Genomic DNA, 23,023 nt, shown 5'->3' on the forward strand with positions numbered 1-23,023 from the left:
GAAGTCATCCATTATCTGACTAGTACAAACTGACCATATAATTTCTTTGTTTTTCTTTTTTTGTTCTCTGCATACCAATGCACATAAAGAAAATTGTCATCACTTACAACCCTCCAACCCTTTCCTATGTTTTCTATGGATGTTGCAGAAAACTTACTGAGTCACCCCTCACAGCTCACGCCCTAGACTAAGGCAAGTTGAAGATCCAAGGAGATCTGACCCAGCTGTGCCTTGCAATATGGCAGCCACAAGCCACAGATGGGTGATGTAAATTCCCTGCAATAAAATAAAAACCCTATTTTCTCAGTTGCTCTAGTCATATTTCAAATGCAGAGTAAGCCATGTGTGACTCATTTAACTACAATTAAAATTAAGTAAAATTGGCCCTCCCTGGTGGTGCAGCGGGTTAAAGCACTGCACTAAGAAGCTTAAGCCACTTCCACATGAGTTCAATTCCCGCCTGCCCCGGAGGTGATCCACATGGCGCAGCAGACCTCTCCTGACCTGCCCGCTGCTCCCCTCAGCAGTGTACTTTGATCATCTGCCTGTTCTGCTACCCACTCTGTCTCTGGTGAATCCTCTCACCCTCCGCATCTCTGGCCTGTATTCCAGTTCTGTATGAACAAATAAATCTTTTTAAAAAATTAAGTAAAATTAAAAATCTATCTGCTCGATCGTACTAGGTCATACTTCAAACGCTCCACAGCCACGTGTGGCTGGCGCCTGTCATGGTGGGAGGGACCGCGTACAGCACATTTCAGTCACTGCGGAAAGTTTCCTCGATAACGTTCAATTGTGGAGACACAGATAGCTGCGTTGTGGTGGCCATGCTGGTGGCAGAGGAGGAGGAAGAAGAGCACATGCTGGCAGTAGGAAGGGGAAGAGTCAAGAAGGGGTTTGAGAGAGAGGGGAGGGAGAAGCACTTATCAGAAGACATCCCACGTTGGCAAGAGAGAAATGGTGGGAAGGAAGGTTATTTAGGAGGGTTTGCCTGCTTGCTATGTGAGATGACTGTCCCTCTACTCCAGCCTCTCAACGCTTCTGCAACAGAACCTGCACCACAGGTCCACTGTAAGACTCGGACCTGTGGCATGTGCGCTTTCATGTGGTATGTGTTACTGTTCTCAATGGAGGTGCCTGGGGGAACACAGCAAGCTACATCTAGGTTACAGGTGACCGGCACGGGGCTCTAAAAACAAAAGGATATTTTCATGAAGAATAGTGCCCTGCCCCTTGTACTGTCATAACCACTTTTCATGCTCATCCTTCACACACACACACACAACACACATGCAATTAAATACTTACAAATACACATGCCTTCCTTAGGGTATTTCTGGAAGTCAAATATACTGGTTAGGAAGATAAACACGTTTTTCAAGCTCTGAGTACTTGTTAAATTTTTCAGAATTGCCAGCAGAAATTCTGTACATTCCACTTCCTTAGACCCTCCCCCAAATGACATTTTTTTTAATGTGTTCAAAAGCAAAATCCTAACATTTAATTAGAAGGGCTTCTGAAGACTGAGTAACTGTGGGAAGAACTATACCAATACTTTGGGTGTCAAAGCATTGTGGAAACCCTCTCCATAAGCTTCAGATGAGGCACCGTCACACAGTTGTTCAGCTTGAAGCATCGCCTGCTGACGTGAATCCCCAGATTAGTGGGCATCTCTACGAGAACACTGAGCCATCTCCATGTCCTTGGCATATGCTAGTCCACCTGCATGGACCCCCATTGGATGGAGCAATATTTCATCCCCCTTCCCAATATCTCTGGTCCTCAGCAAAATATTTCGTACACAGAAACTGAATGATGGACACACTGAATTAAACTGAACAGCTCATGCACTTCTTTGAAGCCTTGAGCTCATGGTGGGAAGAGACATACCGACCCAGAGGAACTAGGCTGCAGAGCTGGCTCTTTGGTGGATAATCTGTCTGTGAGCCAAAGTTGCCCCATGTATGAAATGAGTGATTTGCCCCCATATTTCTGGTCTGTTCCAGATTAACACAATACAATTCCAGGTTGTATATAACTTTGTGTGGGATGGGATGAGAGAGATGTATGTGTCTCCATGGAGCATGTGTGAGCAAGCATGTTTGTAGGGAGAGGGAAGGGCTAGTAGGATGGTCTTGCCTCTCTGTTTGGTGTCTAGGGAGATAAGGAGAGGGGAAGAGAAAGCTACAGACTTGAGCACCAATTAGATAAATCTTCAAAATACACAGGCAGGTTCTAATAAATTGTTTGGGGATGCCTGCTCAAGGCCTTTGGGGGAAAAGTTCCCATGATGCCATTGAGGCCGAAGGCCATATTAAAGTGCCAACATTGGCACAGTTCTTTCTCCAAGAAGTACCAACTACAAAAAGTGTCTGTGTAGCTTAGTTCTTGATTAAAAGCAGCAAGAGAATTTCCAACGTGAGTTAGCAGCCCCCTGAGGTTGACAATGACTGGTTCTGATATTAAGAGCCTTTATTCCAATTACCACTTCGAACAAGCTTTATGCCAAGGACAGACGGCCTCATCGGTGCAATGTCTTGATGCCACGGCCTCATAAATAAATGACTACCTGGCTTGTGGTTGGAAACTTTGGCTGATAATAAGGGTTTGCAGAAGGACACATCTTTATCCTGACAAAGGGGACAGTCATTTAATAAGGTGCCACAAGCACTCAACATTCTGGTCACAGAACAAAAAGGGTTATTTTTAGGCATAAACACAAAGCCAGGATTGCAGGATGTACTATCAGCTGGAGGGAGTCTGCTCCTCTGCCTTGTTTGGTCAAATAAGAGTCCATATGAATCAGGCAGCTTTTCTGTACGTTCAGCGCAAAGAACTGCTCTTTATCAGGACAAAGTACAGAACTTGAGAACAGAAAGTTCACTGAAAATCCTTTTTCTGATGGAGTAACTGATGTTCTGACAACAGAAAGAATTTTGCCAAAGTCGGAGGTGGTAAGACTAGGACTAGAGGCCAACGTCATACTCCCAGCTTGGTAATAAGTAGGAAGAGCACTGCTTCATTCAGGCAACCAAACACTAATTAGCTTCTGTGTTCTGGACACGGGGCTAGGTGTGGGGTTACATCTGTGAATGAGACAAACCTGTCTCCCTAGATACATTCTGGAGGTACTAAATATAAGCTTCTTCTGAGAGCACCAACTCCTGCTGAGGGTCATTTGCACTAGGGCAAAAAATATCAGTGTTCTCTTCCTGCCGGGAGTTTAAAGGACCTCATCCCGATGACTGAATGACTTACAGCTCCCTTCATTTGCCATGTGCTCTCAACAAGGACCAGAGTCATTTGCATTGTTGATGAGACATTTCAGTCAATGCTCTCTTTTCTATCAGTTGTATTATGGGGACTCTGAAGCAGAAGTAGCAATCTGTCAGCACATCAGCACCAATCATGGATTCTCCCAAATTCACAGTGCCACTGAGGCCACATTTTCATCAGCAAATGCTTAGTATTTGTTTCCGAAAAAGAAGATACAGACAAAAACATGTTTCAAGTCAGGTTGCTGGAAGAGACTGAGCCAGGATCAGAACTCCAGGCCTGTTTGAGTCCAGAGACCAGATGACAATGTCAGCTGGAAACTGGAAAATAGCTACGGGAGAAAATGAATAGACATCTCCAAGACAATCACAAGGACTAACGGGTCTACATTACCTCTCAAGTCACACATCCTAGATATTTATTGAGCCCTTGCTATGTACCAAGGAGTTGAACACGATGATGAACCAGAAAGGCACAGTCTGTACACGCATTTTAAAACCAGTAATGGCTTAATTCACAATCTTAGCAACATTCTGTAGCTCTGCCTCCCTACAATGGATCATCCACTTTCATTTGTCTTCAATAGGACAATGGCAATTAGGGTCATCCAGGTCCCTGGGAAATAAATCACTATTTTCTTCTGTCCCTTGAGGTGGTTCTGAAAGTGGCACATGTACTCTCACAATTTCCTCATTTTTTTTTTGCCTAAATTATTGACTGTTCTAAGAAAATTAGAAAAGGAAGACCACGGCTTTTAGCCATTTTGAAAGTAAACTCCCACTCTATGTCATCTCTCCAAACTTATTCTCAGCTCCAACCACTGTCTGAGTGAAATTTCTGACTTTCTGCTGGACATCTTCACCTGTTTCTCAATGGTACTCTTGGTTCTACTGGCCTCCAGCCTCCTATACCCAAAGCCTTGGTAGCTTTGATTCTTCCTTTCCCCTGCTTCACACCTGTAATTGTCAATCCTCTCCAGTCTACCTTTAGATTATCTCTCCCAATGTTCCCACATCTCCAATCTCAACAGATGAAGAGATTGTGATGATGAGTTCTCTGTGTCAGTCATCTGCACTAAGGGATAGCCAGAGAGTGAGGAAAACATTAGCTCTGGGTGTGTCACTTCTGAAAGAGATCAGCATTTGAATCAGTAGACAGAGTAAAGTAGATCTCACTCAGGAATGGAGTTGAGGCCTCACCCAACCTATAAGGAAGGATGAATAGAACAAAAAGGCAGAGGAAATGCAAAATTGGCTCTCTCTCACTAAGCTGAGATATTCATCCTCTCCTGTCCCAGGAACGTTTTTTCCTGGTTTACAGGTATTTGGACATGAGCTAGGATGCATATCAGCTCCTATGGTTTTCAGGCCCTCAGACTGGGATAGAATTGCATCACTGGCTTTCTTGGTTCTCCAGCCTATGGGCAGTCGATTGAGGGCTTCCTGGTTTCCATAATTACATGAGCCAAATTCCTATTTAGCCAGTGTAGGCACTGGCATATGTTTGCGCCACAGTAGGGAAGACCCTAGTTAACTCTCACTTGTCCAACCCCAGTGCCTTGCTGGACCTTACCATCTCTCTTCAGTATTTAGTACAAAATATTTTCAAGTTAATCTTGCTACAATGCAGCTTTTTTTTTTTTTTACAATGCAGCTTTTACTAAAAGATTTTATCATTGTTTTCTAAATCTGCGTGGTATAATTCAGGGACCAAAACAAGATCAACGCCTGAACTACAGTAGGTACAGAGATGTGTTTTCATCATCTCAGTATCTTTCTTCTGGTACCTAGAACAGAGGGCAGCTCATAAAAGACATTCCAGCATTTACTTCTGAAGCACCCTTAGTCTGTTTCTAGTTCCACATATGCGGCTAATCACCTCACATAGAACGTAAACAAGAGCCATGGCTTATGCCTTCATTTATTTCCCAAAATATTGTGAGAGAAAAAGAAATTTTAAAATGCTGGAGAAAAACATGGGTTATTTTTTTTCTTCTAGCTATCCTGAAGGACTCCTGAGTGCAGAACATATCAAAGCTGCCCAGAACTTTCCAGTTGGAAATCTTGCAAGTGCTTATTTCCATACTTAGCTTCCAACTCCACATTCTCCACACTCCCTTCCTTCTCATTATCACTGCAGTGCATATTTCTGATATCAAAATTAGTTAGATTTTATTTCCTTGAAGGAAAGGACTGTGCCCTACTCATCTCTGTGTTTACCCTCCGTTACAGCAAAAAAAAAAGTGCATTTCTTTGCACATAGAAGGTGAACAACGAATATTTTACAAAGTGAACAGTGATAGATTAACCACAGACAGACCAGAGACCATGGGCTCTCAGTTCATTCTGGTCTGCCATTCTTCCAAAGGATCAGACCCCAAATATAATCCCTCATTTCACAAAACCATCTTCTCTGCCATCTCCCTAATTTCTGTCTTTGGCATCAAATGCACGAAGAAGCTTCCATTCATCAATCGTGGATACTTGAGGGGTGCGTTTTGATGAAAATAAATTTTTCAGCAGACATTTGGAATGCAAGGCACAGAGAAAGAAGAGCCCTACTCTCCCCGCAGGTCATGAGAGATGAATGGCACAGGCATGTAGAGGCGGGGCGTGTTGAGGAGCAGATCACAGGATCTGCGAGGCGCTCAGTCTCTGAAAAACAGGAGAGGTCACCTGCAAGGCTGGGAAGATGAAGGGTTGAGAAGAGATGAGGAAGTGTGGAACAACTGGTGTAACTCCCTGGAGTGTTGAAATGACTGAAATTCACCACCAAGGACCCTGCATCAACATGACATCCTTAAATAAAGGTCCTATTGTTAGTAGTTTTTGAAAAATGACTTCATAGGCAGACTAAATTAAAAATTCTTCCTGGACAATTCATGAGTATAAGATGGATGCTCTTTGTGTAGAGTGGCCCACTTACACGTGAACCATTTATGGCATAGTTAGGGCACAGTTTCGTTTATAAAAACAATCATTCTAGAATATTTTGAGGTGATTCTCTTTTGCAATTCCTCCATGGCAGTATTAGGATGGCTTTAAAAGTCAGTTCCGGGCCCTCCCCGGTGGTGCAGCAGGTTAAAGCACAGCACTAAGAAGCTAAAGCCACTGCAGCATGTATTCGATCCCCGCCTGCCCTAGAGGAGACCCACATGGCGTGGCAGATCTCTCCTAACCTGCCCGCTGCTCCCCTCAGCAGTTTTGATCTGCCTGTTCTGCCCCCTACTCTGTCTCTGGTGAACCCTCTCACTGCCTCTGCAACTCTGGCCTGTACCCCAGTTCTGCATGAATAAATAAATTTTTTTAAAAATTAAAAAAAAAAGTCAGTTCCAAATTATTATTTATCTCATTACTATTAATTTTACTTGAGGAAAAATGCCCGTAACACATATCTTAGTTCTAACTTCTTCCAACCTTTAGTTTATGCAGGTCATTCTTTCACCATCTTATTTTAAAACAAAGGAAAGACCCAGAAAATCACACAGACAATAGAACTTAGTGAATTATTAAATTAACACCCTTGTAACCACCTTGCAGGTTAAAAACAAAAATAGCCACCGAGAAGTGCCTCCAGATTTCCAACTGCAAATACAGGCCTTCCTCTTCCTCCAAACAGAATGACTACCTGAGAGTTATGATCATTCAAGTTATAGTCATTTCCTTGAATTCCTTATAGACTCATCACCAAAGGGTGAATCACTAGGCACTATAGAATAATCCTCCGCAATTAAAAACTTAATTTCTTTTCATGTTACTTTTCACCCATAGCTTCTCCCTTCACCCGTTTCTTCTCCCTACAACTTAATATGCCAAGGAACTTGTGCCATTTTGCTGCAGGGCTCCCCGTAGTCTGCAAGGTGCTGACTGAGCTCCTGGTGCCGTGCGACCTGTCCCTCTGTGTCTGGGAAATTCCGGTCTCCATCCGTCTTGGGTGCTCTCTCCTATTGTGAACTGCCATTGGTGCTCAATTTCAAAATGATCACATCCCATTATTTGATTTTCACTGGAATATTTTTGAGATAAAAATCTTATAACATGAAATTTGCCACATTAACTGTGCAACTCAGTGGCCTTTAGCATACTGACGGAGTCTTGCACGCATTCCCATGTTCGCAGGTACTGTCCTCAGCCTAGTGAACGTTCTGAGAGAATTCTGTAAAAGTCGGTGGTTTTTGTCATGTGTGATTACTGACGTCTCCACTGGGTCAGCCTGCTGTCCACGAACAGATGGAAGTGTAAATGCATGGAGCTATTAAGGCTTCCATTTTTACCTAGCACACCTGTGGTGCACGCTTGCAACACTCAGCACTCTAACTGTGGCCGAGCTCTCCTCTTCTCCCAGTGCAGAGATGAATGCCAGTCGACAGTGAGAGTTTAGGGGCTTCTCAAGTTGTCACTATGCACATGGGTAGCCCTACAAATGAGTGTGTCCTATTAGATTCCCAGGAAAACGGTGAATTTTTTAAAACTCCCTATTGACCCCTCATTACCCAGCTTTTCCCTTTAAGCTGTGTTTAGCCAACGTTTGCCCCATTTGCATTTGATGAGCTATGGTTGCCCCATTTGACTGTCTCAGGCAGAACAGAGGTTAAACAAGCCCCAAATATGTTTAAAAACTGCCCCCCACCCTGCCACTGCCTACTCAGGGAAGAGTGTTTGTGCGGTAAATGAATTCGATGTCAGATTTTTTTTTCACTCTCCAAGAGTCATGTTTTGCCCTCATGGGGGCGATATTAGACTCAGGGAAAATAAATGTCTTAGAATATTCCACAGTTACTCATTTGCATTTTCCATATAGCACACACAGTAATCTCTACATTATAATATTATTGCTGCCTCCACCAATATGACCAATGATTTGTTTAAACATCTGCATGTATGAATCACTTTCTTCTCATCTGCTTTATGGTTATACCACAACTACAGTGCCTTATCGTATAGCCAGAGCATTTTTTTTTTATTTTATAACAGTTTATTTTTACATCATTTTGTACATTTTTTCCCCATCTCAATTGTAATCCCCATGGGTTTCCCATCACCAAGTCACCCGTGTGCCATCACCATAATGCCGTGCACTTCCCTCTCCCCCCCCCCCGTTTTTGATCCCATTCCCCACTCCACCCCCGCAAAATGTCTCTTAGCCAGAGCATTTTTGCCTTTTGCTTTCATTTAGACTTAACTCCAGGAGCAGCTATATACGTGATGCTTACCAATAAAGCCTACATAGACATATCTCTGGCGACAGAGATCTTTCGGTTATCTCAAGGTCATCCTCCACTCTCTTCTTCCCAAGGGGCTTAGAGCGATACAGGCATGTATCACCTAATGATGCTGCACCACACCAACTGAGGCGGCCCCAAATTCCTCTTGCCTACTGATATCACAGTCATCCTACCTGCACAGCGTTTCCCACTGCGAGCAGCTTCTTTCCTCTCACGTTTACTACAACTCACGTTTACTACAACATCATTTTCCTTTGTGCTTAATTTCACATCATGTTGTTTAGTTCATCTGGGTCTCCAAGCTTACAAAATCCAGAATGGAGCCAGAAAAAGGCCACATCGAGTGACTGACCCAGAAATCAAATTAAAGGTGAAAAAGGACCACAAAAGTTGAAAGCCAGGCCTTCCCTGGTGGCGCAATGGGTTAAAGCGCGGCGCACTCCAAGTGAGTAGCAGCCACTTCAGTGCAAGTTGTATCCCAGGCCCAGAGATGACCCACATGATGCAGCAGACCTCTCCTGTCTCACCTACTACTTCGTCCATCTGCCTGCTCTGGTCCCCACTCTGTCTCTGGTGAATCCTCTCACTGCGCCTGCTCCTCTGGACTGTACCCCAGTTCTGTATGCATAAATAAAATAAATCTTAAAAAAAAAAAAAACAACCAACAAGACTAACAAAAATTCCAGAAATGCCTAGATAAGATATAGAGAAACTTCTAATGACCTAGATTGAAGGCTAGAAAGAGAAGTGTATTCCTCTCAGCACCATCACACTCACAATCAAAAGATGTGTTTGCAATGCTGAACAGAAAGACTGGACCTGACCACCCATGGAATTTACTGCTAGCTCTGGGGGTTTTAAATGATTCAGGAATTGTTATTCATCACATGAGAATGAGTGGTGAGGCAGCCAATACTGAGTTAAAGGTAACTAAAAAGTTATTGAAAATTCTACATATATTGATAGTGCAGGAAATTTACTTGCTTGAGCAAATCTTCAAAATGGATGAAAACTCCTATTTTTGAAACAGATAACTGAAAAGACATTCAGTCATGAAGAGGCCAAATCAATACCAGGTTTCAAGGCTTTTAAGGACAGGATGACAATCCTACTTAGGGCTACAATTAAAACCTTTGTGATTGGGCAAAAAGAGAAGCAGATCAACAAGCACACTCTGCCAGTACACTACGAATTAAGGATATAAAGAAATTTTTGTAAAGCTTTACCATGTGTGTTTCAAGCTAAGTGTTCTACAAGAGTCAAGAAGTTAGTGTTTTAAGTATATAAAGTATAATCATCACAGTAAACTAAATTTACTAGTGAAGACAAAAAATTTGTATGGAGTTAGTATAGCCTAACTATGTATGTTTTACAGTCTACTATACAGTACAATAACAACCATGGTCTTCACTTTCACTCACCACACACACCCAGAGCAACTTCTAGTCTGCAAGCTCTTTTCATGGTTAAGTGCCCTATACATGACTTTTATCTTTTGTATCATATTTTTACTGTCCCTTTTTTCTATGTAAATGTTTAGATACACAAATACCAATGTGTTATAACTGCCTACAGTATTCAGTACAATTACAAAACCGCACTGCATAAGGTGTGTGATTTCTGTCAAGTACACTGTATGACATTCGCACAAGGACAAACTCACCTACTGATCCATTACACAAATACATAAACATATTCCTTTAGTTACTACATGTTGTCAACAGTGTGTGTGTGTGTGCCTTCCATGCTTTCCTTTTATATCTAGTTTTGCTAGATATAAAAATCTCTACTTACATTTTTCCTTGTGTATCTTAAATTATTCAATTCTTCTGTACCTAAAGCATTATTGTTTAAGTCTGATGATAATCATTTTATTTTTCCTTATAATCCTTGCTGCCTATATCCGAAATATCAAACAAAAATCCTCAGAGCCCAGTAATTTTACTGTACTATGGGCAATATTCTAAGGTGCACAGTGTGTATTATAGGTGTGTACTTTAATTATACATATTTGTATATGTGTATCTCTATTTGGTAGTTTCCCATACATGTATTACTCATTAAGGAACTCATATCATCTGTCCATTAGTTCTTTCTGTTTGTCTTTCATCTGTGCTGTTTTCACTCAAGTTATTTCATCTCTTCATTTATTTTTATTACGATTACATAATGTTTTATTAAAGCATGTTCAAGGCATTCATCTTTAAAGTGTCCTTGAAATGTGCTAAAAGAGCAGAACTTTTAAAGAAAATGTCCATGTTTCATGCCATTAGAAAATACAGAACATTTCACGAATTTGCATGTCACCCTGCACCACGCACGTTAATCGTCTCTGTAGTGTTTCAATTTTAATATATGTGCTGCCAAATCAAGTACAACAGGGCAACTATTATCAAAAGAAAATAATAATTAAAGACACGGCAGAATACCTTGAGGAGTAAAAATAAACAAAAAACTTTCCTCCTTTTTAATCTTCTGTCAAAGATTTTTTAAAGATTAAAGCATTATTTGAAGTGATTATTCATGCTTCTATTTCTTCTTTTTTATTCTCCATTTCTAAAATGTATTTCCTATTATTTATGATTGGGAGTTGGTATCATATTCATGATTTATAGCATTTGTTTATACCTTGTGCCATTTTCTTAATATATTTAGTGCTTTATGAGTAATATATTACAATATTGATCAGCTTTTAAAGAGTGTATTACTGGTCTGAGGGAATATGATTTTTTTCCTTACTCTTTTCTTATTGAGATTTTACCCTGATACATTTCTGTTGCTCATGTTAATGTGATTTGACATAACCTTTACAGAGACATTCAAAAGATTTTCTAACTTCACAGAATCCACCTCTTATGGTGGATTCTAGTGTTAACCAATATGGATCCTCACATTCTGAGATTTCTTATCTGTTTCCTCTCCAACTTTCATTTGAACCTTCCCTTCCCCTCACCTTAATTATTCCAAACATGTTCACATTTTATTCAACCGCCAGGAGTTTCTCCTGAAGATGAGGCTCCATCTGGAAGGGGGTCTGAGTGAGCTGACTTTAGTAGGTTATAAGGAACAGCCAGCTCCACAGCCTTCAGACCTAACACAGCTGTTGTGTCCTTTTTGAAAAAGTTTACTTTACTATTTTGTATACTTTTCCCTATATCCCAATACTCTTTATATTTATCCTTTTCATTGGTTACAAGCAATTCTATTAAGTTAAAATACAGCAAATTTACAGCCATCTCTCTATTAATGGCTATCTGGGATATATCCAGTTTTCCCTGATAATAAATAACGCATAATGCTTTCCTTCATCTGAATCACATCCTTAAAACAAATACCCTGGAGTGAGATTCCTTATTAAAAAGGTAAAAACATTTTTATGACTCTTGCTAAAAACTGCCAAATTGTTCATCAAAATGACTGAGACAATTTACAATGCTACTAGAAAAATAAATGTTTCCATTTCCCCTGATAGTTCCAGCACTAGCTTCAATAATGTCCCTTTATTGTTGCTAAATATAGAGGTATAAAGTGACATTTCATCATTGTTATAATTTGTGCTTCTTTTATTGTTGGCAAAATGGCATTTACTGTGTCTCATGTTAATTTACTAATGGTGTTTCATCTTATGTAATAAGTCTTCAAATTCACTGACCACAGTCTACAGTGAATTTAATGCAAATTTATAAGCACTCAATATATTCTGGAAATGACATCATATGTATGAAATGTAATTTTCTATCTTGTCACCTAACTCTTCTCTTGATCTTAGATTAGTTGTATTTATTTTTTTCTGAGAAATCACTCTATCTTTCCCTTTGTAATTTATTTTTCTCCTTTCTTCAAAAATTATTGCCCTCCATAGACTGAATAAGTGCTCTATTTTTTCCTCCCCCAGTAATTATTTTTTTCTAAATATTTCATTTTAACTTGTATGTGGTTAACTGTGATATATTACATAAGGTGTATGTTAAAGATCACTTTCCCCATCGTAATTTTAAGTTATCTCAGAGACATTTAAGAAAATGCTCCCCTCCCCTGTTTGTATAGCAGCTCATCAAGTGAACCATGTGCCATGGTTAAACTGAATGTTCTTGTTTGCCAGAGGACACCTAACTAAATACAAACAGGCTGTATTAGAGATGCTGCTTTCTAAGAAGCACAAAGCCATATGATCAGACTTCAGAGTCATGCACTCAAAAGCTGCCCTTCTCCCCAGCCCTTCCTTCTTTCCTGCTCCAGAAGTGCCCATTACCCCTTGTGTCTATTCCCGCTGCGGACATGAGACTTTCAGCCTAAGAAAAGTCTGATCCTTCTAGACTCTGTGGATGGAAAAAGGGGGTGGAGAATGGGAGGACCAAAGTATGTACCCAAAGGCCTTTTCTTCTAGAAATTTCCTTCCCTCATAGCATCCTTGTTCTCCAGCCTTCAATGTTTCTCTGAGTGAAAAAAGAGAACGCTTTGAAGAGCCTGTAATGCCAATCACTCTTCCACACATTCCTTACATTAGGCAGTAGATATGTTTCCAGGCTGTGAACTCAGTGACTTTAATTTAGATGTGTTTCCCCATACATTGTGTTAGATACCTTCCCTGTGGCACCACTGTTAAGTCATTTTACAAACAAAAGTGTTGCAGAATCACCTGTGAATTCTGGAAGTCTGAACATGCGCATGTGTCTCCCTAAAAAACTATGTGCCTCATAGCCAGGAAAGGGGAGAGGAGGAATGGAGGAAGTTTCACAAAACCCCACACAGGATAATCTTAACCGTCTAATCACACCCCCTTCAACACACACGTACACGCAATCACACATGCAAGCATCGTGTTAATGCTACTTTCTGAGAAACAAAGGCAACGCTGCAGGGCCATATGACCAGAATGTGCAGGGGCACGTACTCAAAAGCAGCCTTTACCCCTGACACAGACACTCTGCAGGCTTCTGAAGCAAGGTCCACTGTGTCCACAAGTTCAGACATTTTCATTACTAGTTTTACTCAAGGCAGAGTGTACAGGCAGCCAGTCCCTCTGATGTGCCAAAGAATGTGGACAGATAGAAAGAGGATCATCAATCACATTTCAATTAAATTGAACAAGTTCTCAAAAAATGTATATCCCACAAAAAAGGTTTTGTATATTTGGCAGCCTGTGCTCTGCAGATGAACTCAGCTGGCACACTTTTGAGTTCAGATGGCAATAAAATGATTAACTGAAAAACTGCTTTCAGAGGCAACTTTTAAACTTCAGATACTCAGGCTAGGACCCAGGGTATCTTAGACGGCGCCGCTGCATCTACCAGTGCCTAGGAGGTGACACACACTATCCTAGAGGTTTTGAAACATTCCCTCTCATTTTCTTAGCAACCTTAGGAAATGTGTCTACAAATCAGGAAACTGGGGCTTGGAACACTTCAGAAACGGTCCTAGCATGCATCAACAGGTATCTAGGCCTTTGGCCTCAAGGTCCTGCTTTCAGTCATGACATTTCGAAGTAGCAGAAAAAAATTTAGCAACACTTTCAGCCAGATAGAAAGCAAGTAGTTATCAAAAAATGACACCAGAGCTAGTTGTAGTGATGATGATTCAGATTACCTATTACTTACCAGTGCAATGGAATGGGGTTGTGGGACTACTGGCAAGTCAAAAATGAAGGTTGGGCCCTCACTGGTGGCCAGCGGGTTAAAGCACACACTAAGAAGCTAAAGCCACTTCAGCATGAGTTCGATCCCCCGCCCGGAGATGACCACATGGCACAGCAGACCTCTCTTGACCCGCCCGCTGCTCCCCTCAGCAGTGTACTTTGTCAGTCGGCCTATTCTGCTCCCCGCTCTGTCTCTGGTGAAGCCTCTCACTGCCCCCCCCACACCTCTGGCCTGTACCCCAGTTCTGTATGCATAAAGAAATAAATCTTTTTAAAAAATAAGGCTGATAAGCAGAGAAGGGTCACCACCCATGGTGTGGTTACCCCTCTGTCTACAAGCCCCACTTTCTAGATGAGAAAACCAAAGCACAGAAATATTAAGCAACTAACCAGAGAATAAAATCAGAGAGCCCCTAATTTAAATACAGGTATAAGGACAATGATTCCATGCAGAGAAGTATACAATAGATGAATGCTTAGCATAATTTTGTTGGCAACATGGAGCACAGAAGGAATGAACCTGGGATAAAGAAGACCAGATAAGAAGCTATTACGAAAGCTCAAGCATGACGATCAAGGTCAGTACTAAGGCAGTATGTGACGAATGTTCCATGCACACATGAAAAGTAAGTCTATTCTAGATTAGTGGAGTTCTATAAATGCTGATTAGTCAAGTTGGTTAATAGTGCTGTTGGAGCTGTCCATATCCTTACTAATTTTCTCTTTACTTGTTCTATAAATTATAGGAAGAAGTAAGTAGAAGTCCCTGTATTGAAACTTTAATGGCTTCCTAATACTAACATTTTTTTCATGCTAGGAAATCCAGAAACTTTGATATTTCCAAGTTTGATTTTATTTTCTTTGTTCCAATACAGTTATATCCAAGAGTGAACTGTATTGCATCGTCTCATTCACACAAATGCTGTCTGTCATCACTTGCTGCGGCACCGATTTGATGATGGGACTTAGGGACTAAGAGCAACAAGCCCAAAGCCGTAGACAAAGTAACGACTGAAAGTAGGTCTTCTCATTGAGCATCAAATTCAGTGATGTCCCTTTCAAATCTGTTCAGCAAGTTTTTGTTTGTTGTCTGAGCCAGGTGGGAAGCATCAAAACAGAAAGTTGCTGTACACCTCTGCAGAGTTCCATAGTTAAAGATTTATTAGGCAATCTACCCTGTTCCTCACCAAACTGTCTCTCTGTGTAGGCAGTTTGAATGTGTTCGTGAGAAATATGCCTGCTTTTTAGTAACTATCTGTGTCTTAGGGCTGTAGTAAAGAACTGTTGTACATGGGGTAGCTTAAAATAACCATGTATTCTTCTCAGTTCTGGAGGCAAGACTTTTCAAAATAAGATGGTGCCAGGCCTGCTCCCTCTTAACCTTCCAATGCAGGACTCTCCCAGACTCTTCCCGGTTAGGGTAGCCTTGGGCACTCCTTCGCTTGTGGACATTTAACTTCAACCTCTGCCCCAGTCTTCAAGTGGCTATCTTCCCTCTATACTTTTAGTGTCCCACGATACTGCAGTGTGGCTTCACTTTAACTTAATTACATCTGAAAAGACTCTATTTCCAAATAGGCTCAGGTACTAGGAGTTAAGACTTGAACATTTTTTAGGGGGACACAATTTAGCCCACAACAAACTAAGATACATACACAGACACCACCCCTTGCTGACAAACTAAATCACAATTTTACATAAAGCAATTCCCATTTAGTATGACCAGGGCATTTTTCCTTGAGTCACTCAAAAAGAGTATTTCTGAGGGCCCTCCCTGGTGGCGCAATGTTATTAAAGCACAGCACTATGAAGCTATCTCAGTACGAGCTTGATTCCTGGTGAGGGAGGTCACTCACATGGCTTGGCAGATTTCTCCTGACCCGCCACTGCTCCCCTCAGCAGTGTATTTCAGTCAGTCTGCTTGTTCTGCTCCTCACTCTGTCTCCAGTGAATCCTCTCACCACCACACTTCACACCTGTACCCCAGTTCTTGCATGCATAAGTAACTCTTTTTTAAAAAGGAATATTTCTGTATATATGAAACAGTTAAAGTGTGTTACAACATTAGTGAAGTACCACATACCCATGTAGAAACAAGGTCCAGGACCTTCTCAGCTTAAGAAAACACTTTTGGAAGAAGATTAGGACATAGCAAGAAAGAAATCAACCCAGGAAATTCGAACATATCATCATTCATCAGTTTTAAAACTCCCAATGCTTGGTGCCAAATAACCTCTTTACAAATATATGTTCTTTCCTCAGAATAAATGGCTTTGCCCCTAACTGAACACTGTTTACATGTTAGTCAAATATGATAAAAAAAATCAAAAGAAAAAAAGAGAGCATTGTACCAATTAATGTGACTATGTGATGAATATTTTATAACCAACAATCAGAAAGGTCGGAAGTCTTTGCATCAGAAAAGTACAGAGGATTGTAAGAGACCTACCATGTGAGCCACATACATGTTAAATTAGGAAAAGTCAATTGAGAAACCAAGTTAAGAATGAGTTTAATTAGTTGAACGCAATGCCATTAACTGTAAACACCCAAGTATGTCTTCCCAGGAAGTAAGTCAAGCTGAGGCTACTAGTATTTGTTAAATGAAACACAGTACAAATATATGTGTGCCAGACCAAAGGTAATAGCTTTACTCAGCAGGAATAAAGAAACTATAATGTGTACATTGTTTCTCCAAACTAAAGCAATGTTTTTTGTTGAGCGAGTAATGTTCTAAATGGCTGATTACAAGTTCCAGAAAGAATGTGCAGACAGAAAACAAACTGAATATGCCCTCTGAGCAGTCGTTGTTGCTCTGCTAACTGGAAAGTAAGAGGGTACTATTTCCCAGATGCACAAGGAAGCTCATACTGGCAAGCTAAAACCCTTGCTACCTGTGCAGAGCAAACTGAACGGGTGAGTTCTCACCTATGAGGAAAAGCACTCAGAGGATTCTAAAGAAGTTAGCGTCTACTGCCTCTCTTTGTTAAACACATTAAATACAAATTGAGGCAAGGAATGAAGTAAATAGAAAGGAAGGAAAAATAGAAGGAAGAGTAAATAGGTTATTTGGATCCACCGGTTGCTCTTAAAATCTCTACATGCAAAAGATCTAGTGCTTACCTGATCTGCATATTCAAGACAGCTGAGTGCCTGCTGGCACTGCTAACATCGATGAGGTGAGTCCAAGTAGAGGGTAATAGCAAGTGCAAAGGCCAAGAATAAGAATGTGTCTGGCACGTCTGAAAAACAGTGTTGAGACTAAACAGGATCAAGAGAAAGAAAATGAAGAACGAGGTAAGAAGTAAAAGGGGCCAGACCATGTAAGGTCGTATGGGTCGTTCTGAGGATTTTCTATATTTTACCAAGTAAATGTGGTACAGTTATAGTTTTGATGAAAGGGGTGTATTATTATCAATCCCTCTGAGAATAATAGATAGTAGGGGATAGTGAGGAAAAAGGAAGCGCAGTTGGTATCTAATGCAACAGTATAGGTAAAAGATGATGGTGGCTTCTAGTAGGATGACAGCGGTGGGTACAATAACAAAGTTGCCAGATGAAGCTCGGAGGCAAGGCAGAATCAACAGAATTTTCTAATACAGTAGATGTGGGGTATAAGAGGGTAAAAGGCAGAGATGAATCAAGGTGAACTCCAAGGTTTTGGACCTGAGCTAATAAAAATGATGGAGTGTTACTAAATTATATATGGAAGCCTGTTTGTAAAGCAGGTATAAGGCAATGGGTGAAGTTCATTGGGAATTCTACTTTCAACATATTACTTTTCAGATAGTTATTATCAATTCAAGTAGATACATCAAGTAGAAAATTGTATATACAATTATGGGATTTAATGGAGAGAGTCAGGCAAGAGATATACAATTGGTAGTTAAAAGTACATATAAAGTATGAGACTGCACAAGATCACCAAAAAAAAAAAAAAAAAGATCCAAATACCATGCCTGAGTCATGCCAAAAATCAAGAAGTCAGAAGTTGATGAGAAACAAGGAGATTGAGAAAGAGCAAAGTAGGCAAACTGAAAAGGTAGACTGTTGTTCTAGAAACTAAAGAAAGTGTTTCAAAGAAAAGGAAGTAATTGATTTTAGTGAGCACTAAACTAGATCAAATAAACTTAGACTTAGAACTGACCACTGAATTTGAAACAAGGGAGCCCTAAAGACCCTGAGAAGGCAGTTGTGAGGGTGAGGCAGTGGTGAGGGTGAAAGCCTGCCAGGGTTCAAAAGAGAATGGAAAGAGTATAGTGTACATAGGAACTACTGTGTAAATGAGTAATTGGATGGTGACTAGGGTTGACAGAAAACTATTCTGAATTGGGAGACTAGTAGTATGTCTTTAGGTCAGTGATAGAATTTAAAAAAGGAAAAATTCTTGAGAAAGAGGTAGAATGGCTAGGTGAGGTCCCTGAAAGTTCCAAGTAGGAACAGGATGTGATGCAGAGCTGGAAACGCTGACTTCAGGAGCAGTTTGAGTTCATCTTCAGTAATCCTTTAGTAATCATACACAAGGCAGATGATTCACGTCCATGAATGTACATGAGTAAATGTTTTGGTAGAGTCTGTGAAAGTTTTTCTTTGACTGCTATAATTTTCCCAGTAGAGTAGGAAACAAGAACACTATTTGAGAGAGCCACTGAGAGAGGAGGTGTTGGGTGTTACGAGAGGAGAATGCGTGACACTGTCTTCTGGCAGAGTGGGTGCATGAAGAGACTAGGGGAGGGTGGCAATGCTAGGTGGCACTAAGGGCTCACTGGCAGTCCATGAAACCAGTCAGCAAAGCTGCATTTTCTCCAGCCTGTTCAGGTGCACAGGGGAATACAGTGAAGGCAGAGTTGGATGTGTCCATCCTTGTGATTCCGCCACATTTGAGATGGAGACAAATGATTACAGATGATCTGTATCTATCAGATGATCACAAGATCATCTGTGATTGAGCAAGAGTGATTGCACAGGTAGTTTAAGCTGGCTGGGAAAGGAAGGAGAGAATAAAGATGGATAATGAATAGTGAACCACAGTAGAGGATAACATGGTTGGGCTCCTACCTCCACCCCACCTCTGAGCAGCAGGACCTGAAAAGCAGGGCAAGAAGTCCAATAATCTTGATGCTTTATTAATACCATTCAGCTGGTAGAGACAGGGTATGCAGCAATACACAGATCCGCATGGGACAGCAGCAGTGGAAGGAAGATCCATAAGGATTCACCACCTTTTTCAAAGCAATGGGTTGAGAAGACGAAATGAATCAAAGGCCGCACAAGCGAAACATTCCCGCCGACTAAGAGGAGTCCTGATATGTTTTACAAGATCACAGAAAGTCCTAACACAGGTTTTCCCACAAATATCCATAACCAGATGAGCTCTCCAGCAAAAACACAGTTCATCTAACAGAACTATCCTGCAGCGCTGAGAAAACAGGAAGCAATACTCAAAGCTCACATGGCAGCTCACAACATGGGTCTGGGCTTAGAAAGATGAACCAGGAGAAAGCATGAATGGTGAGAAAGGTCATGCCTTGCACTACTACAGAGCAAAGAGGTCTGAACAAGTAACCAGTGATAAACAGGAGCAAGACATCAAAATTAGAAGCAACTATGCAAAAATATTTACTACAGAAAAAGAAGGAAGGGGAGAAAGAGAGTAGAATAGAGGGAAAACTTAGCAAGTCTGGAGGAAAACACTTTTTTTTGAAAAGAAAGCATTTTTTATTTTTTTCTGGAAGGTCTCAAGTTTGTAAAAGTAAAACAAGGAAATAAAACAGGAATTAAAAATGAGATAAAATCATAGGAGAGAGAAGAGCTAAGAAAATAAAAAAGAAAGCCAAAGTGCCCCTAATACACATAATAAATACTGCGAATAGCAAGAAAATAAGTCAACTACAGGGAGGAATATTTGTGATAATGAAGGTAGATGTACAGGAAAAAAAAAAAAAACATTAAACCACCAGGGAGAAAAGATAATCAATACAGAAGACAGATAAGATGACCCCACAATTGGGTCTGAAATAAGGAACATTTCTACCAAGAAAGACTCATATCTTTCAGCCAAAAAGGCAAACACCACCAAAACACATTTAAGTTATTCACCTGAGGCTTAAAGAGAAACTACGCGTGTTCAAACAGAAAAAGGGCTTGACCTGCAAAGGGAGGGGGTGGGAGCAGGGAGTCAGATTCTTCCCTAGAAAATTTTAGTTAGAGCAAATTCCTAGAAAAAGGAACATGTAACTCCAAAATACTTTACCCAGACAAGTTGTTAAGTATAAAAGCAACAGGCAGGTAGTTTGAAACTTGAATTAAACACTGAGGAAAGACAGCCCTTACGCATTCTGCTTTAAAAAATACTACTTGATAATGAAATTCAGTCAACCCAGGGGGAACCTAATGAAGAACGCAAGACAAGGTAATGGGGCAGTAAGCGCTGAATCCAATTAAACGGAGAACTCAGCTGAGAGAACGCTGACTGCAGACCAGCACCAGTAAGAAAGAGCCAGTGACAAAGCCGAGCGGAGCTACCAAAAACAAGAGGTGGAGGGAAAGAGTGAGAGAAGAAGGACTAAGTAGTTGGTCTTCCATGGTGTGAGCTCAGTCATACTGGTAGGGGCAGAAGAGGGCTCTCCCTAGCACCCCCTCACCCCCCAGGAGCACAGCTGCGTCTCTGCCACCCCACAGTCCAGCTGGGCCCATCGCTCTTGTTGCAAGGACCAGATACTTCTGGCAGGTCTGGGAAGAGTTTTAACTACAGTTCTCCCCAGACTCCAAGAGAGGGAAGGAGGGAGGGGGAGTTTCAGTTAGTCCCCAGACTGCAGAGAGTGATGGGAGCAAGGTATGCATGGTGAAGAGGGACCCTCTGACCCCAGAAAGGAAAAGCCTAGAAAACCCTCCCGCCTTACTGCTCAGGGCGGCTCTCCTGTTCTCCTGCGACACCCACTGCTTCTTGCAGTTCTCTGTCCTGTGGCTTCCTAATAAACTTTGTTGCTGACTCTGTCCTGGTGATTCGTGAAATTCTTCTCTTAAGAGACCTCAAGGACCCTCGGGTGTCATGGTCCCCAAAATACTGTTAAAATGGAAATCTGGAGTCCTATGACAGAGAGTGACTTCAGGGGCCTGCAGATCTGGAGACTGTTTCTGCAACCTTTTTTTTTTTTTAAAGATTTATTTATTTATTCGTACAGAACTGGGGTACAGGCCAGAGATGCAGAGGGTGAGAGATTTACCAGAGACAGAATGGGGTACAGAACAGGCAGATCGATGAAGTACACTGCTGAGGGGGGCAGCGGGCGGGTCAGGAGAGGTCTGCTGCATCATGTGGATCTCCTCCGGGGAAGGCGGGATCGAACTCATGCGGAAGTGGCTTAAGCTTCTTTGTGCTGTGCTTTAATCCGCTGGGCCACCAGGGAGGGCCCTGTTTCTGCAATCTTAACAGAATCATTCATAACCCAGTATCTCTCGCAGCCAAGAAGTTTTTATCTAACGTTCCGTGGTTCATTCAGCTCTACTTTATTCTACTTTTCAGATAAATTCAGGAAAAATAACATCTAATACTTACTACTAAAATAATGACATGGTTCTAACTGACAATTCTTTCAGGTGTGTTTCCATCTGTACACCTGGCTGCCCAGTTTGTCTTTTCAGAGTTCTCTACAACAACGGCCACAGGTGTGATAATATCGCACATTTCTGAGCATTGCGTGGTGGCAGTTTTATAAATACATATTCTTTGTAATTTTTTGTATTGTTTGAATTTTCATCGAGTGTGTGCCACTTTTATAAAAGTAGCCACCCCTATTCAGAACAAGGGTCCCACTATGACAGAGCAGAAAGCAGAAAGAGGGGGGTCCCAGAGTTATTTTTGACCTGAAAATGAGGCTTTACCTGCTAGTCTCCCATGGCAGAACTGCTGTACAGGGGCATGACTCAGGCCAATTTCCAGTTGATTTAAGTTCTGGAACATAAGCTGCCTGTCCTGTGTCGTGTGCTCTGCTTTCTCTTCCTGCTCTTGGTGAATCAAACGTTGGCCATGAGAACACGAGCAAAAGACACGTGCTACCCTGGGAATTGAAGACGCCACCTAGGTTTGTTTTGCTGCCTGCAGTAGCTGGTCAAAGCAGACCAGAGACAGAAAGCAAAGGAGGCCTGGTCCCAAAAGTGCTGAGATGTCCACTCACCGGCTGCTGGAGCCACAGGCTGGCCTGGCTTCTACCTCCCCATGTGCCATCACCATGCCATTCAGCCTGCCTCACGCATCACACAGACCACAGCCTAGCCAAGGAGGAGAAGCCTACTCACGGCACGCAGATGCGGTGCTCGGTCTGACGTTCCTGGTCAAGTAATACAGCATCAGTTTTATTTACAGATCTAGAAATTTGGAGATTCACTACTAGCCCACAGAAGAAGTAACAATAAAAGTTAGTACAAATTCATTAGACTGAGAGTCAAGTTCTTTCTCTAGAAAACTAGGCAAGTCTTGCCCTCAAGGACAAGACCAGACATCTTCAGAAAGCAACTTTCTCAGCAGAAAATCTGCAAAGATGATAATGTGCATGTCTGCCGTCATCCAGCTTCCTCTTCCCCAATGTTAACAGCCTACATAATCACAGTATGATCGTCAGAATCAGGACATCAACATAATAAAATCCAGTTACCTCCCCATGCCTTCTTCAAGTTCCTCCAGTTTTCCCACCAATGACTTTTCTGTCCTAAGATCCCACGTTGTGTTCAGTTGCTGTTTCTCGTTAGTCCTCTCCAATCTGCAACAACACCTCAGGCTTCATCTGCCAGTCAGGGCTGGAGACTTTAAAGATTACTGAGTCGTTCTTTTGCAAAACTTGTGAATAACATATCTAAAGAAGTACAGTACTACAAATAGTATAGTTTAA

The 23,023-nt window shown here is 41.4% G+C and overlaps 1 pseudogene; it reads left to right on the forward strand.

The window, feature by feature from the left end:
- Positions 1–728: 728 nt before the first annotated feature.
- The window catches only part of LOC101629620, a 62,126-nt pseudogene continuing 39,831 nt past the window's right edge, over positions 729–23,023 (forward strand).

This window comes from Condylura cristata, unplaced genomic scaffold (assembly GCF_000260355.1).
Source record: "Condylura cristata isolate star-nosed mole 26May11 unplaced genomic scaffold, ConCri1.0 scaffold00019, whole genome shotgun sequence".
In the NCBI taxonomy this organism is placed as follows: Eukaryota; Metazoa; Chordata; class Mammalia; order Eulipotyphla; family Talpidae; genus Condylura; species Condylura cristata.